The 8,646-nt window shown below is 45.8% G+C and overlaps 1 protein-coding gene across 1 annotated transcript in view; it reads left to right on the top strand.

Moving 5' to 3' along the window:
- Positions 1–507: 507 nt before the first annotated feature.
- Positions 508–8,646, top strand: part of Zfp3 (ZFP3 zinc finger protein) — a 10,588-nt gene continuing 2,449 nt past the window's right edge. The window contains exon 1 of the mRNA XM_021176307.2: positions 508–1,138. The gene's annotated coding sequence lies outside the window, so the exon portion shown is untranslated. The remainder of the gene's footprint in view (positions 1,139–8,646) is intronic.

An 8,646-nucleotide genomic window follows, 5' to 3' on the forward strand; every position in this document is an offset into this window, starting at 1 on the left:
GCCTACCTAGCACATTCTAGGCAAGTGCTTGACCTCTGAGCCACACCCCCCAGCCTCCTTTGCCTTTTCTCAGATCTCCTTGTTTAGGTCTATTACAAAGACCATGGCTTCAGAAAAGACCTGATTCCTTACAAACGTTGCTTCAAACTGCACCACCTTCCCAGATAGCAACTGTAAGGAAGGACTGTTCAGTCTTATTTGTATCTAATGTTCACCTCTGGACCAGTCAGAAGGAAGGAGATAATGTGATTAGTCAAGCCAGGGCCACCACTGAGCATAATTAATTCAAGGCCAGTCCTAACTGCCTCAACCTCTCCCTCCCCCACACAGAGATCTACTTCACTGGGCATGGTTGCTCATTTCAGCAGTTGGAAGGCTGAGGCAGGAGGATCACCACATTCATAGTCACATACGTGCTGTGCTAAAAGAAGACCAAATTTATTCAAGAAGAGAGAAAGGCCAGCAAATAGCGCAGTTCCCATTGCCTGAACAGGCTGCGGAAAACGGAAATCACACTCAACCTTGAGTTTTTTGTCAAAGCATCACTCCCTGAAGCCTTCTTGACCTCAAAGCAGGCCTCCCCCTCGCTCCTAGAAGATGACAGGCGCACCCTAAATCTAGGAGCCGGGGTTGACAGACTCTTGGAAAGCGGGAGGTGAGGCACAAACGCGGCTGCTCGACACGTCCCCGCGGGAAGCGTGGCGGAGCTTCGAGTTTTCCAGCCCACGGAAACGTCAGGGGTGCGCAGAGCGGCTGCTGCGGGGCGGAAGTGCATCCCCGGGGCCCGTCTAGGAAATCGGGAGGACCCTGCGCGTCAGTGGTCAAGGGACACAGTGGGTTTCGCGAGGTGCATTGGGACATTCCAGCCAGCCGACCGGCCCAGTCCGACCGGACGAAGATGGGGTGAATGAGGGCAAGAACCGCAGACGGGAAAGCTGGGACGGGCATGGGGGCGTGGGTTCGCTGGCCACCTGTTCCTCCCGCGAGTGCGGCTCGCGCGGATTGGCCGCAGTGCGCCCGGTACCGGAAGTGGCCGGCGTGGGTCGCCCGTGACACCAGACAACAGCTGCGGTTCTGTGCGCGCCGCGGTGCAGCGCCCCGGGCCCGGCGGAGTGAGCGTGGGCAGCATCCGCCAGCGGTGAGGCCTCTCTGGTTCCGTCGTGCCCGGGGGAGGAGGACGCGGGGCTCCCGGCCTGAAGCCGGAGTCCTGACTGTAGGCCCGCCCCTGACTCGGGTTTGCTGTGTGACCTTGGACTTTATGGCATCGGGGGCTCCTACTCATTTGCACACGGAGAGGGTGGAGCCTGGGTACTGTCAGGGGCCTGATCCTAATTCTGCTTGCAGGCCTTGTCAGCCAGGGAAACTGGAGAAACACGGGCATGCCAAGGACCTATGCCTATTTTTCTTCTCTCTCTCTCTCTCTCTCTCTCTCTCTCTCTCTCTCTCTCTCTTTTGTATTTCATTCCCTAAGCATACGAATAGCAAGCAAAAATTGGGGGCCCCGTGGCATGTTGTGACCTGTGCTGCCAGTCAGGACATTGGCTTACTAAGGTTAAAGAAAGATGATAGAATTGGGACTAAAGAGAAGACACAGTAGTCTTGCTGCTCTTCCAGAGGACCCTAGTTTGGTTCCCAGAACTCAAATCAGGCGCCTAGTATCATCTGTAACTCATGTGCACACACATCTATAACTCTGTAGCAACACAACTACCCATAGTTAAGAGGAATAATAATAAATGAGACTGAATTGAGCACAGAATTGACAGAGTTCCCTTGATCCTGGATACCAAAGGAGGGAGATAAATAGTGTCTTGGGAGAAAGAACTTTTCTTGTTGTTGTTTTAGTTTGATTTTTGTGAGATAGGGTCTCACTACATATCTCTGGCTAGTCTTCAACTCACTAGGTAGATCAGGTTGACCTTAAATTTTCAGAGATCCATCTGCTTCTGTCTTCCATGTGCTGATATTAAAGGTGTGTGTCATCATGCCCGGCTAAGAGCTTATTTTTATAAAACGTTGATACCAGTTATCTGTCAGACATTGCTCTGGTCTCTTTAGGGACAATGGCGAATGGAATCTTCAATTAACCTTTAAAACAACTGCAGACATTCACCCAGTTAGCTCAGAAACCTCACTTAATATTTTCCAGGTATCAGAAATGTGCTAAGCACTGAAGTTAACAAGATGAGTAGACTGTCATCCTTGGTCACATTTCTAGAGCAAAGGTTCTCAGCCTGTGAGGTGCAACCCTTGGAGAGTTGAATGTCCCCTTTATAATATATACATTACCATTCATAATGGCAAAATTATAATTGTGAAGACGTAATGAAAAGAATTTATGGTCGGAGGTCACCACAACGTGTGTACTATAGGGTTGAAGACACTAGGAAGGTTGAGAACCGCTGCCCTAGAGAAAAGCAAATGCATAATTCGGTGGCATGATGTCTGCATGAAGAAGTAACGCTTGTTGGGGCCTGCAGATCAGAAAGAGAATGGAGGGGACTGTCCATATCAGCTGCATCTTGAAGGTGTTTGCTAAGTGCACAGGTATTCCAGGAAGTGAGAATGATTTGTTTCCAAAGGCAGAGAAACTTTAAAGAATAGACAGTGTTTGGCCTGCAGGACACTGAGCACACCTGCAGCTGCCGGTTGTTGTTGAAGACTATGAGGTAGGATGTGGGGAAAGGAAACGGCCACAATTAGGAAAGCATTGTGAGCCGTAAGAAGTATTCATTCTGAAGGCCTCGAAAAGGGCAACAAACAGGAAGTAACATGGAAACTGTAGTTAAGGAAAGGTGAGAAGGGGCGAGGGGAAAACCGCTTCAGAGGACCAAGGACTCCTTCCTGCAGATGTTAGTGAGGACTTCCGGAGGAGGTGGGCCTTGTGCCAGATGAGTAACGGAATTCGGCTAATCCTGGCTCAATAATATGCAGTTTTCATTAGTCGCTGCTCGTTAGTAGGTGTGCTCGTCAGAACTTTCTGAATGAGGTTTCTGAGACTTTTCTCCTCCAGTGCATTGCAAAAACAAGTCCAGGTTTGTAGAGTTAGGACATTATTCTACCCTGTAGAGACCAGGTGGAGGTCTGCCTGTCATCCCCCAACATGAAAACCAACTCAACTGTGTTCAGCCTCCCTCTTCGGATGGTAGTCTCCATCTTCAGGGATAGCTCCTTATAGATTAAGAGACGGAAGTCACAAAGATAGGAAATGCTTGGGAATGTGCAGTTAGGCTCTGGGGGCTTTTCTATAGAGAATGAGTGTTCATGTATGGCTTTGTTTCTGAGAACACTTAAGTGGAGAATGGCTCTGATTTCTATGGGAGAGGACACCTAGAAATAACGCTCTCATTATGTTGCTGGCAGAATTCAAAGTAAATATAATAATGTGGAAGACTTTGTGAATTTGAGTCCCTTCTCTTTGTTAGCTTTGCTTGTTTGTGATAAGGGCTCATTGTAACCCAAGCTAGCCTCAAATTTGTGATCGTCCTGCCTTAGCCTCCTGAGTTCTAGGATTACAGACATGGGGTGCCACACCCAGCTCCCATATCCAACTTTTATTCTGCCTTGTTTTACTTTGATCAACTTTCCACATCTTGTACAGGTGTAGATTTTCCAAATGCTGACTTCCTTAAAAACAGAACAAACCCTAGAAGGTGGTGAGCTGGGCGGGACACTGATGGACTATAATCCAGGTACTCGGGCTGAAGCAGCAGCATTGCAAGGTGGAGGCCAGCTTTGGAAACTTAGTGGGAGCCTGTCGCACCTAGAATAAGAAATAAACAGCATGTGATGACACTTGCAATTAATCCCAATACTTGGGAGGCAGAGGCAGGTAGGTCTTTGAGTTCTAGGCCAGCCTGGTGTACAAACAGAGCTCTAGGCCAGATGGAACTACATACTGAGACCCTGTCTCAAAAAAAAGGAAAGGCTGGAAGTACAGCTTAGTGGTTGAATCTTGGGTTTAATCTGTAGAACTCTGAGGGGAAAAATCCATCAAGACCAAAACTATGAGATAAGCAACTATAGAAGACATGAAGATTTGAAAAGGAAGGTCAGACAGAGGGAGGTGGGAAGTACATAGATGCTGAAATACCTGCTCCTGAAAACTGTTCTTGGTTGGGTATTTGGGAGACATTTGCTTGCAGAAATAATTCTTTTTTATTTTTATTTTACACAGCATCCTGTATGCAATCCAGACTGGCTTCAATTCATGACCCTTCTGCCTCTTAAGTGCTGAGATTAAAGACACTGTAAAGGAATTTGTGACAGTGCTTCCCGAAGGAAACGATGCCGTAGATAGAGAAGATAGTCACCAGTTCGGCATGGTGGGGTGTGCCTTTAACCCCAGTGCTCAGGAGGCAGAGACAGGAGATCTCTGTAAAATTGAAGCCATCTTGTGAGTTCTAGGACAGCCAGACTTACATTGTTCCAAAAAAAGATAGTCACAACTCCATAATATATCCTTAGAGTTACACAGATTTTGACCAAAAAAAAGGAGAAGTTTAGTTTTGGTGTCTTTCCTTGCTCCATGGGAAAACACGAGAAGTTGCTGGGGGGCTTTTGGCCCACTTTGAGGGAGATAACAAAGAGCTTCCTAGGCTTTGGGGTTCTAGTAAAGATCACGTTCTTGTGATGGGTAGGGTGGTGGTGGTCACCAACCTCTTGTGGCTAAACGAGGCCAGACAGAGAAAGGGGCAGACCAGAGGTCACCTGCAAAATCACTTCATTCTCTCATCTTGTGACTCTTCCTCCAGTCTCTCCTGTCTCTTGGGCTCTTCATTCTTCGCTATTTTCTTACTCTTTAAGCCCTATCTTTCTACTCATACCACCCTCTCTAATATGAATACATTTTAATCTAATAGGCACATATTTAAACCAGAGAAAATCCATGACCCCTTCATACTGCAGCAAATTGATTTCTCAGTCACTGTCACTAGTGTTGCAGGGTATTTGATGACACTGTGAACCCCAAGATTGTGTTATCTATTGAAAAAATAATCTGCTTCTAGTTGTGTTATCGATCAGCTTTTAGAACCCATCTTTTATCCCTCTGGCTGGAATACAGACACACCCTGCCTACATGCCTGTAATCCCAAACAATGAAGGTAAAGATAGTTTGTAGAAGGAAGCACCCATGTTTGAAATCAATGTCTAATTGAGTGGCAAAGTGATGAATCAGAGAAGGATTTGACAGAATAGGATATGCCCAACTCTCAAGAGAAGAGAGAGGACAGGGAAGCTACTTGAGGGGCAGTGCAGATACAAAAAAGACAGTTTTACCAGGACAGTTATAGACAGGTTGATGAGAGAAAGAACAAGCTAGACACAGACCGAGAACACAGAATAAGCCAGAGAATGAGAATGAGCCAAAAGATTAGAACACATTGCCAAAGTTAGTGTGAGGCTAAATAGAGCAGATCAGTTAGAGGCCAAGAGAGAAGTCAGATTGAATCAGTCAGCTTGGAAGGGAGTTTGAGACAGGCTGGCCTCCAATTCACAGTCCTCCACAGCTTTCAGAGTAACTGGGATTCCTGGCATATCCCACCATACCTGGTAATGTGAGATGCTTTTCAGTTCCCTTTCACAACCTTGGTGACGTCTGTGACACTATCGTGGCTCTTCACTAACCATTTTTTCTCTTGGTGGCAGATTTCTCTTCTCCACCTCTTTATTCTCAGATGATGAATAAGAAACATATAATCTACTCAAGTTAGATTAATTTTAGTTGCCAAGAGGTTAATTGTATGTGGCAGGACTGAACAAAATGTTGAAGAATTAGGTATAATAGACTCCCTGAGAGGACTTTTAGTTGAGGGGCAGCAATAGCCCACGGCAGTGTCACCAGAAGGAACCAGGAGAAGAAATCCTCCGACCCCCTCTCTCTAGTCTTCCCTTGGCACTCATCTGGAAGCCAGAGCACCTGTTATGTGCCGTACACGCTAATGTTCTTGGCCAGAGAGCAGGTGGGAGAAGCTAGAAAGATGTTGGTGGGGAGAGGGAAGAGGAATTGATAGGGCAGCATTCTCACCATTAATTTTGGATCTAGATTTCTGTCTCCATGTCTGATAGCTCTCACATTACACACATGCTTAATCCTCTCAAATCCATGTCGAGTATTTACTATCAATACTTTTAGATCAGTCTGAAAATGGTCTCTATATCGGTATCTCAAAACCTATCTTGTCCAAAAGAGAGTTCACCCACCACCTTCCTGCTTAAACTAGCTCTCCCTTTAGTATTCCAAATGTTGGGGCATCATTATCCATCTAATTACCATCCCTCAAATTAAATGTAATTTGACACATTCTTTGATTCCTACCCTCTTGTTTTTGTTTTTGTTTTGTTTTGGTTTGGTTTTTCGAGACAGGGTTTCTCTATATAGCCCTGGATGTCCTGGAACTCACTGTGTAGACCAGGCTGACCTCGAACTCAGAAATTCACCTGCCTCTGCCTCCCAAGTGCTAGGATTAAAGGCACGTGCCACCACCGCCCGGCAGTTTTGTTTTTTTTTTTAAAATGTTTTACAACTATGAGTGGTTGCCCGAACACATATATGTGTGTCAGGTACCTGACAGTGCCCAAGGAAACCAGAAGAGGACATCAGACACCTCAGAACTGGAGTTATAGATAGTTATAGATAGCTGTGAACCATCCTGCGGTGCTGGGAACTGAGTCTGGGCCCATTGCAGGAACAGCAGCCAGTGTTCTTAGGCACTGAGCCATCTCTCCAGCCCACTCGCTCTTCTTTACACTTTGATATCACACACTAGGTGTTAAGGAATTCAATCTTTTAAATATTCCTCCTGTCTATTTCCTCTTCATTCCCACTGCCACTGCTGCCTGGGTCTCATTTCTTTTAGCCTGGATGACTACACTAGCCCTCCAGCCATCATGTCTACTGATTGTAGTTCATCTACTAAATGGCTACTAGTATGCACCTACGTGACATTATGATTTAAACAGACACTAGCTGGGCATAGTGGCGAACGCCTTTAATCCTAGCACTCTGGAGACAGAGGCAGGCGGATTTCTGAGTTCAAGGCCAGCCTGGTCTACAAAGTGAGTTCCAGGACAGTCAGGGCTACACAGAGAAACCCTGTCTCGAAAAACAAAAANAAAACAAAACAAACCAGAGACTATACCACTCCTCAGCCTCAAATCATTCCACAAGTCTACTTCTTTCTTTCTTTCTTTCTTTCTTTCTTTCTTTCTTTCTTTCTTTCTTTCTCTTTTTTAAACATTTATTTTTTTATTGTATGTGAGCACACTGTCACTGTCTTTAGACACACCAGAAGAGGGAGGGCATTGGATTGCATTACAGACATTATGAGCCACCATGTGTTTGCTGGGAATTGAACTCAGGACCTCTGGAAGAGCAGTCAGTGGGTGCTCTTAACGACTGAGCCATCTCTCCAGCCCCCCCCCCCTTTTAAAAGATTTGTATTAACAGGGATAGTTAGAGTCATGGTTTCTCTGTGTAGCCCTGGCTATCCTGGAACTCACTCTGTAGATCAGGTTGACCTTGAACTCACAGATATCCCCCTGACTCTGCCTCCCTCATGCTGGGATTAAAGATGTGCACCACCACCCAGCCAAATTTAAGGATGAAGTTCTTTGCCCTGCTTATTATTCTCCCATGAGGGTCACCTTTGGATTTATTTAGTGATCATGTGTGTGTGTGTGTGTGTGTGTGATCTTTCTTTACACATCTAGTCATTTGACCAAACTTTGGCAGATGAGATAGTGGTAGGCAAAGGAGTGCACACGGTACCATTGCTTTCCTCTGCATATCTGTTCCTAGGTGTGATTCTTGGAGCATTACCTTTGATTAGGAATATATCAGCATACTCTTAAGACTGGGAGTCTGAGCTGGGAAGAGCCAGAGGCCTTCCCAGTTCTGTCATATCAACTGTAGAATGCCTGCCTCTGGCCTTCATTTATGCAAGGCAGAAATAAGTTAATGCCTTGTCTAAGGCGTAGTTCTTAAAAAGCTCATTATTGCCAGGCATGGTGGCACATGCCTCTAATTCCATCACTCAGGAGACAGGGGCTCTGAGTTCAAAACCAGCCTGGTCTATGCAGTGAGTTCCAGGACAGCCAGGACTAAACAGAGAGAAGACCCTGTTTCAAAAAATAAATTGTATTCGAGCATAGTGTCTATAATCCTGAGGCGTAAGTAGGAAAATCCTGAATGTGAGCCTCAGTTGGACAGAGTGAGACTCGTTTAAAGAAAGAAAGTATACATGCATTATTACATGAAGTCAAGCCTACTTCTAACTAATATAATTGTCCTGGGAATCTTACTGTCCCTGTCACAGGAGTGAGTTCCAATGACACAAAAGCAAGCCTGGTCTTTGCTCAGCTGGCAAACAATGTCGAGATCATCCTAAAATGGCTCTGTAGGGAGTCAGAACACTAGTGCAGTTCAGCAAATTTACCCTCATTTCACGCAAAAGTAAGGGGCTAAGAAGTTACTCTGTGTTGTTGTATCAACCCTTTGAGTAGGTAACCCCTGTGCACTGCTCTTTGTATTGGGTAATACAGATAAGAAAGAATACATCCTCTTGGCTAGAGAGATGGCTCAGCGGTTAAGAGCACTGACTGCTCTTCTGAAGGTCCTGAGTTCAAATCCCAGCAACCACATGG

Source organism: Mus caroli, chromosome 11 (assembly GCF_900094665.2).
Source record: "Mus caroli chromosome 11, CAROLI_EIJ_v1.1, whole genome shotgun sequence".
Taxonomy (NCBI): domain Eukaryota; kingdom Metazoa; phylum Chordata; class Mammalia; order Rodentia; family Muridae; genus Mus; species Mus caroli.